Raw genomic sequence first — 9,586 nt, 5'->3', positions numbered from 1 at the left:
GAAAGGGCTCACCTGCATGTCTCTAACTTAGTAAATGCAATTTTTCCTTCAAAAAGAAAATCTTACCAGTTACTTAGCTTAAAAAAACATTTCAGAAGTCTTCACAAAATCCAAGAACACTACTGCTGGATACAGCCTTTACTATTCTGCTCGTACTTTCCAAGTAACTCTTAGGACAAAGAAGCACCCAAATACCCATAGCAAAAAAAGTCACTGCCTTCAAACTAAAGATCTCTGGGTCACTTCTAAAAAAAGAACTAACTCGTCATTCAGGAAACTGCCATTTCTTAATACAGCTTACTGTGATTTCAGTTAGTTTATAAATAACTTTAAAAGTTTATGAATGAAATGCATTATACTATACCAGACCTGGGCAAGAGCTATCAGTTTTAAATTATGGGCTAAAAATTACTGTAGCAGTGAGCATGAATTAGAAAAATTAAGATTCCAAATAAATTTCTAGGGTATTTCACAATTAGGAAAGGTAATGAAAAATTGTCTCTACATACAATATGATCATTAATAGACTAATAAATCTTAGTTGGAATGATAAAAAGGCAAAAATAGTAAAACCACACTTTTCCTAAAAAAAGTTAACACGTTATTTTCAGTAAGGATAGCTATCGTACATAAAGAAAGAAAGATGACGTGATCACCCTTTTGCAAACCCAAGAACATTAGGAAATGAGGCTCAGAATGAGCTAGTCATCATCTTCTTCTCCTTCATCTTCAGCATCTCATTTCCTCTTCTCCCCTCGAAGACCTTCTTCTTCTTCTTCTTCCTCCTCTCCTTCTTCAACATAGTCATCATCATCTTCTTCATCCTGGATCTCTTCTTTCATTAAGTATGAGAGGCCTACTTCCTCCTCTCCCTCTCCCAGTTCTGAGCCTGCTTCATCATCATCTTCATCTTCATCCTCATCTTCCTCTTCCTCTTCTTCATATCCTTCAGGTGGCCCAGCTTCATCTTCTTCATCCTCATCTTCATCTCCATCTTCGTCATCATCCTCTTCAGATGCTTCAGGTGCTTCGTTATCCTCCTGATCAAATCCATCTAAGTATGTAATTTGCTGCAGCAGTTCAAAAATACTTTCTCTATAATCTTGTGATCTCACAATTAAACAAGTCAAGACTTTTCAAATTTTTAAGATTTTGCAGAGCTTCTACTGTACTGAGATCTTTAATTTTAGTTCCACTCAGGTTGAGGTAGGTAAGATTTGGACATTTCTCTGCCAAGACTTCCAAGCCTCCAGAAATGCTGTTGTTACTAAGTTCTAATTTTCGAAGTTTATTTAAGCTGGGAAGTCGAGCCAGTGAACTTAATTCCACATCAGCCATACTTAAAGACTCTAATTCTTTAAAAGTATCATTTAGGCCCTCAATTTCTCCATTGACACATCTACAATTATCAAGGACTAACTCTGTCACCTCCTCCGGGGCTTTGTTCCTTAACTCCAGGTTAATCCTCTTCTTCATCTCCATGTCCTCCACCTCCTTTTCTGCCACTAGTCTCCTCCCTTCCTCTTTCCTGCTTTTCCTCACCTCCCCCAACCCCGCAGTTCCTTCCCCTTCAATGGCTGCTCAGAGACTCTGATCATGGATTTCTTAAACAGACAATTGCAAACCATAAAGAGAAAGATTGATACATGCAGAAAAATTAATATTTATGTTTATTTTAAATACCATTCTAAAAAGAGAAAAAAGACAAGCTACAAACTAGGAAAAAAATATTTTCAAGGTGTATAACTAATAAAAGATTGTTATCTGGGATTTACAAAGACCTCCTACAAATTAAAGAAAAAAACCCCACAACACCCCAAAACAACTAAGTAGAAAAACAGACAGACAAAAGCAGAAATATGACATAAAAATATGAAAATTTGTACTTTCTGTACTAAGCAGGAAAATGCAAATGAAATCTCCATGAAATACCATTTCATAACCATCGGATTGGTAAGTTTAAAGTCTGGTAATATTGAAGGATGTCATTGTTTTGGTTTGTGGACCAATGTTTTTATTGGTAGGTGCACCTCTGTGTACAATAGAACAGAATGCTGTCTGATCCTGTACCGTCTTCACAGTTGAGGTGTTTGAGCCCATCATACCAGCTACTGTATCATTCCATCTCATTGAAGGCCTTTCTTTTCCCATTGGACCTCTACTTTATCAAGTGTGTTGCCTCCCTGATAAACATATTCACGGTACATGAGATGAAACTATGCCATCCTCACTTCCAAGATAGATTTATTTGTTCTTCTATAAATATTTTCATGGTATGTGCAATATCCTTCTCCAACATCATAATCCAAATGCATAAAGTCTTCTTCAGTCTTCTTTTCATTGTGAATCAGTAATTTGTGTAATTTGGTATGACTGTTTTGGAAAATAGGTGGTATTTTGTGATGAAGTTAAATATGTATGTATTTTAGGATTTTGCAATTTTACTCCTAGAAACTTGCTCTACAGACAGTAATTTTTGTAGTCTCATAGCAAAATACTTGACACGTCCATCAACGGTAAAATAGAAATTGTTTTATGTTCGTATGATGGAATGTCATAGAGAGTAGAAATGATTGCGGTACAAACATTTCATGGATGAATTTGGAAATAGTAAAATTAAAGCACAGGGGGAATGAACCATAGAGTGCAGGACAGTTTAGAATGATTTAATGATGGGTAAAATTGAGAACTATCTTTAGAATTAATTTTATTTTAATAAAGGTTCATAAAGAGATTGATTTTCATTTATTCATGGACATTTTCTCCCCCCCTTCCCTTTGTAATGCTTGTACTGTTCCACACTATTGTCATACTCATAATTTGTAATTGTCCATTCCTTTCAGATTGTCCTTCCTTTCACACATTCCTGTGCAGTGTTAATTATCTAGACATTCTTTTCCTGATTTTCCTTCTCCTTCCCCCCTAGCAATTCTATTGTTCCAACAATGGTCTTATGCAGTATTTGTCCTTTTGTGACTGAGATATTTCACTCAGCATAATGTCTTTCAGGCTCATCCGTGTTATGTAGTGTTTTATCAGTTCATTGTTTTTAATGCTGTGCAATATTCCATTGTGTGAATGTACTGTAGTCTCTCTGTACATTCAGTTGATGATGGGCACTTGGACTGCAATGAATATGGGTGTGGACATACCTGTTTTGAGTCTCTGATTTCTTTGGGGTATATTCCTAGGAGTCATTAGTGGGATAGCTGGGTCAAATTATTCCTAATTCCAAACTTTTTTTTTTACCAGCAGATAAAACCATTTTATTAAATAGTTGTCTTTTAAAACAACAAAGACACTATGTTTTGCATATAAAAAGATTAGTATTAATATCTTATACATTCTTGAAATTGATTACATAGACTCTTTCAAAAGAAAAATATAACCAAAAATAAACCATGACCCCCACCATATAGTTTCAATTATGTTTCCTAGAAAAAATTCTCATTTGTACTGATTCTTAAAACATTATTCTACCACTCTGCCACTTACTTTTATGCTTCTGCATTCTTACATAGTTGATATTACATATGTGGATTGGTTATCGCTTTATGTTCCATTGGTTTGTCAGCCTTTTCTGCAGGTTCATCAGAAAGTTGAGCAGACTGGGCCTTTCTTTCTCTGTGATCTTTCTGCAAGACCTTCAAGGAATGGAGACAACATCATCATCATCATCATCATCATCATCATCAGTCCTAAACTCCATGTCCTTACCAACAATGCCATTGGAAATATTCTTTGTAGTTAGGTTCTGTTCAGCAGGAAGAGTTTCTCTTAAGGCACGAAGATCATGTTTAACCAGTTCATTCAAATTGCACTCCATAAATTCAGACATATGTCTCTCCAAGTATGTATGAGCTGACTGAGAGAGAGCACCAGTGGACATAACTGTACAGTAGAAATAGTTACAGATGGAAAGGTTTGGAAAATGTGAGGGTGCATGTCATCATACCCAGCAAAGAACAGTACCACATCATACAGTCTCCAATGATACTGTTGTGTTGGTATGTGGGTCATGCTTCCAATTAGAGACACAAGACGAGACACAGGAAGAGGTCTATCAAAAACAAATCTTGAATTCAAACACTCTTGGCGCATGAAGTTACATAACAGTCTAGCATCTGCTGTGAGCTGAAATACCAGTGTAGTCAACATGAAGAATTAATTTTTTTTCTAATGAGCTGGAAGCTCTGACTCTTCAATGCAACCAATACTGCATGGATTTTTAATTTCAAATCAAGTGTGGCTGAACCTTGTTTAATAGCTTCCATTTCATATTCAATTTGATAAATCCTTCCCTGAGGATTCCAAACAAGGATATTATTGTCCCGTCGTTGTTGTTGTTATGTGCCATTGAATCACTTACTACTCATAGCAACCTGATGTGCCATACCCCTGAAACCTGCTCTATCTTGTGCCAACCTTAATATCTCTAGCACACCTACCCTTATTACCCCAATCAATTTGTCTCATTGAAGGTCTTCCTCTCTTGCACTGTCTTTCTACCCATCCAAATATGATGTCTCTCTCCAACGACTGGTCCCTCCTTGCAACATGTCCAAAGTGTGTCAGATGTAGCCTCAGAATTCTTGCCTCCAAGGAACAGCATGTTTTCACCCTCTTTAGGATGAACCTGTTTGCTCTTTTAGCGGTCCATGGTATATTCAATACTCATTTCCAGCACCACAGCTCAAAGGCATCAATTCTCTTATCATCTCTAGTCATTGTCCAGCTTTCTGACACATAGCAAGTAATCACGAAGACTATGACCTGGATTAGTTGAACCTTACTTCTCCAAACTGACATTGTTGCTCTTCAGTACTCTGGAGAGGTCCTTGACTTTCCCAATGCAATTCATCTTTTGACTTCCTGGCTGCTGTTACCAAGAGTGTTTATTGTGGAGCCAAGCAAACTAAAGCTGTTAATAATCCCAATCTCTTCACCATCTATCATAATTCTGCTAATCAGACTAGTCCTGAGAATCTTTGTTTTCTTGATGTTGGGCTTCAATCCATATTGAAGGCTGCAGTCCTTGACCTTCTGCAGCAAGTGTGTCAGGTCCTTTTCAGTTTCAACAAGCAGGGTTGTGTTGTCTTCATAATGCAGATTGTTGATGAATCTTCCTCCAATCTTGATGCCACATTCCTCCCCATAGAGCCCAGCTTCTCAGATGATCTGTTTTGCATATAGATTGAAAAGGTATGGAGATAGGACACATCCCAGGCATATACCCTTCCCAATTTTGAACCATGCAGTGTTTCCCTGCTCTGTTCTAATGACTGCTTCCTGGTCCAAGTATAGGTTTTGCATGAGCACAATCAAATGTCTGGGATTCCTATTCTTCTCAGAGTTCAACACAGTTTCTTGTGATCCACACAGTCAAATGCCTTTGCATAGTCAATAAAACACAGATAAACATTCCTCTGGTTCTCTCTGCTTTCAGCCAAAATCTATCATATCATAACAGTTACAAAACACAATTTTGGCTAGGGCTTTGCTGTGGCCTAATTTCACTTTGAGGAAAGACCACACTGCTTTCCATAGTGGTTGTATCACTTAATATTTCCTCTAGCAGTGTATTAGAGCTCCAATGCCTCCACATCCTCCCAGCATATGTTTGCTGTCCTGTTGAATTGTACTGTTGTTTCAGGAATGAGATGATATCTAATTGTTGTTTTGATTTACACCTCTCTAATAGCTACTGATTTGGGGTATTTTTCCACGTTTGCTGCCATCTGATTCTTTGATGAAGTTTCTATTCATCTCTTCTGTCCATTTTGTGATTGGGTTGTCTTTTGCTTTTTGATGTGTGGGAGTGCTCTATAAATTTTAGTTATGAGTCTCTTATCAGATGTCATTACCAAATATTTCTGCCCCTCAATATTTGGGTTTCATTTTTATTCTGCTGGAGCAGATTTTTGATGCACAGAAGGATTTGATTTTTAGGTCTTGTTCATCTCTTTTATCTTCTCTTGGATGTAGGTTTTTACTTATGTTTGAAAGTCTATTCGTGCCATGGATTAGGTTTTCTAGATATGTTCCTATTTTTTCCTTTGATGTACTTTGTATTTTTAAATTTTATCCCTAGACCCTTGATTCACCTTGAGTTGGTTTTTGTATATGGTATGATGTGTGGCTTTTGCTTTAGTTTTCTGCAGATGGTTGTATAATTTTGCTAGCACCATTTGTTAAAATACTGTTTTCTCAATTGATTTAATCTCCTTGTAAAAAAATCAGTTCAGCATAAGTAGATGGGTTGATTTCTGAGTTCTTGAGTCTATTCCATTGATCTATGTGTCTGTTGCTGTACAAGTGCTGTCTTGACTGGTGTGGCTGTATAGTAGGTTTTGAGGTCAGGTCCTACTTTGTTTTTCTTTTTCAGTAGTGCTTTGTTTATTGAGGGGTCTTGTTTCTTTCCAGATGAAATTAGAAATTGCCTTTTCCATCTTGTTGAAGAATGTGATTGTTGTGTACCACCCCAGTTGGAACCAGCCCTCAGATGACTTTCAGGATGTGTTTTCAGAGGCAGTTAATCACATGGGAGAAGGTTGCCCTTCCTTGTCCCATGGAGGTGGATCAGCTGGTGGGTTCCAACTGTGTGCCTTTGGAATTGCTTCACAGCCTCTTGTCACTAGGTCACCAGAGCTTCCTGTTGAAGAATAGCATTGGTATTTATAATAGAATTGCACAGAAATTTGTCGATTGCTCTTGGTAGAATTGTAATTTTCATGATATTGAGTCTTCCTATTTTTGGAACATAGTATATTCTTTCATTGATTTAGGTCTCTTTTTGTTTCTTGTAGTTATTGTTGTTATGTGCTTGAGACTCATAGAGACCCTATGTACACCAGCTCTGAACCCTGCTCTATCTTGAGCCAAGTTAATACTTTCTGATACACCTAACCATATTACCCCAGTCACTGAGTCAATCCCTCTCGTCCAGAGTCTTCCTCTCTTGCACTGTTCTTCCACCCTTCCAAGAATGATGTCCTTCTCCCCAAGGACTGGTATTTACTGCCAACGTGCACAAAGTATGTGAGATGAAGCTTCAAAATCCTTGCTTCCAGGTGTGATGGCAATCTGGCTGTGATATCTGTCACTACATTGATCATCAGGGTTGATTCGGCTGATCTAGCTGGGCAGGTGTCCCCTTCCTCCCTCACCAATCCATGCACATCCCTCCTCAAGCTGCATGGTCAGTTGAAGAGGACAATCATCCCCAATAGAAGGAAGACTGATGTTCGGTCAAGGGAATATATATAAGTAGCTGCGCTCCCCTGTTAGAACTTCCAAACAAGCTCTCAAAATCCTTGCCTCCAAGGAGCAGCTTGATTTTACCCTCACCAGGAAAGACCTGTTTGTTCTCTTAGCAATCCATAATAAGTTCAATACTTTTCTACAGAATCCTGATGCCTAGTAGGTAATTGCAGAGACCATGGCCTGAATCAGGCACACATTAGTCTTTAGACTGACATCGTTACTCTTCAGTACTCTGGAGAGGTCTTTGTAGTAGTTTTTTGTAATTTTCCTTCTATAGGTCTTTTGTGTCTCTCTATGTTCTCTTGGTTACTGTAGAAAAATCTGTCTGATTTTTGTGTATTGATCTGGTATACTGCTGCTTTGCTGAATTGGTCAATTAAGCCTAACAATTTTCTTACTGCATCTTTGGAATTTTCTAGTGTATTATCATATCATCTGCATATAGGGATGATTTTACCTCCTCTTTGCTGATTTGGATATCTCTTATTTTCTTCTCTCATCTTAGTGGTCTTTCTAGGACTTCTAATACAATATTGACTCAGAGTGGCGACAGTGAGTAGCATCCTTACCTGGACCCTATTCTCGGGGGGAATGCCCTTAATCTCACTCCATTGAGGATGATCTTGGCTGTTGGTTTAGAGTATATGCTACTAATTATGTTTAGGAAATCCCCCTCTATTCCTGTTTTTTTTCAAGTGTTTTTATCAGGAAAGGGTGTTGGATTTTGTCAAAAGCCTTTTCTGTATCAGTTGAGATTATCATGTGGTTCCTGTCTTTGTTTTATTGTTTTTCTTATGTTGAAACATCCTTGAATGCCTGTCATGAAACTACTTGGTTGTGATGTATTAGTTGTTTAGTGTGTTTTTGTTATCTGTTAGCTAGTATTTTGCTAAGGATTTTTGTGTCTATGTTCATGAAAGGTATTGTTTTGTAGTTTTTTGGTGGTGTCTTTACCAGGTTTTGGTATCAGGGCTATGTTTACTTCATAAAATGGGTTTAGGAGTATTCCTTCTTTTTCTGTTTTCTAAATGTTAGGTAAAAAAAATAACCTCATTATTGCTAGACTTTCTCCTTCTCAGATAAACCCCTCCCCCTAGATCCAGCTTGCTCAGTTACTAGTGGAAAATGGAATCTACAAAAACATTCCAGTACATTCCAGGAATACCATAGAAAACGAGGTGACCTAAGAATACACCTGCAAGATATGAAAAAGGCGCCAGCGGGAGAAACTGCCCAACCAAGACTTTCTCATGAGATCTGCTGAACCCACCAACGATCTGTATATAAACCCCCCACCGACAGCAAGAGCTGCTGACCTCTAATTTGAGAGCTCAGCCCACCTGCGTCCAGGTGAAAATAAACCAGTTTATTGCTTCACACGTAAACCTTGTATGGTTGATTTGAGTACTCCTGGTCTGACTCTAGACTCACTCTTTCCTCTCCTCTGAATATTCTACTGAAAAGTTTATGTAGAATTGGTGACAGCTCTTCTCTGACTGGTAAAAGTCACTGGTAAAACCATCTGGTCCATGGCTTTTTTGGCTGAAAGTTGTTTTTTTTTTTTCTTTTCTGTAAATGTTCATTAAAACGAATAAAATTTAATTTAAAAAAATGGCATTGTTTTCTAACAGGGCATCAAATGTTAATAGGTATGAATCATATTGCTAAAATAAAAATCATATAAAAATTAGCACCATACTTGATTTATTTATTTATAAGTTTGGCAAACAGCACAAAAATCCAGCAACATTTTAAACATGTAAAAAAGTCAAATGCTAAACTGGGGTTTTTACATAATTAGAAACAATGAGTACACATGTAAGACCCTGCAAAGCTTGCAAAACAAGGAAGCTTGGCTACTGAGCATGTGTCACGAAAACACACTCACACACACGTACACACGCACACAAGAACATAATTTATTTTTACAAAAACCGCAGCCAAGCAATAGAAAAAAGAAGGGTGTTAATAATGAGGATCCTAACACATACTGTTTATTACACATGTTTTATACACTGAAATGCTATATCTCGTACCCTGAAATGCCATGAGTAGAGAGCCAAGCAGAGTGAATTTAGGCTCATCACTGAGGTTAAGTATTATTTGAGAATTATTATTAATTTTAATATGTAACACACTCAATTAAAACTTTTTATATAGTGATTTCCAGATCATAACAATGTATTATTCCACTATAGATATGAGAAGTTGAGCCATTTTTGTTGGCAGTATAAAATTTTTGACCAGTATCAAAATTCTGGTAAAACACAAATTGAAGGCATTTTCTAGTGTATGCAAAGGTTACAGGGGGCATCGACAAATG

The 9,586-nt window shown here is 37.4% G+C and overlaps 2 pseudogenes; both read right to left on the bottom strand.

Moving 5' to 3' along the window:
* Positions 1-701: 701 nt before the first annotated feature.
* Positions 702-1,482, bottom strand: LOC102854657 (annotated as a pseudogene).
* A 2,045-nt stretch (positions 1,483-3,527) lies between these two features.
* LOC102847165 lies at positions 3,528-4,340 on the bottom strand (annotated as a pseudogene).
* Between the last annotated feature and the right edge of the window lie 5,246 nt (positions 4,341-9,586).

This window comes from Elephantulus edwardii, unplaced genomic scaffold, assembly GCF_000299155.1.
Source record: "Elephantulus edwardii isolate Elephantulus edwardi_28Jun2011 unplaced genomic scaffold, EleEdw1.0 scaffold00273, whole genome shotgun sequence".
Classification (NCBI taxonomy): domain Eukaryota; kingdom Metazoa; phylum Chordata; class Mammalia; order Macroscelidea; family Macroscelididae; genus Elephantulus; species Elephantulus edwardii.
Note: the sequence above shows the minus strand (reverse complement) of the source record. Positions and strands in the feature narration are given on the sequence as shown.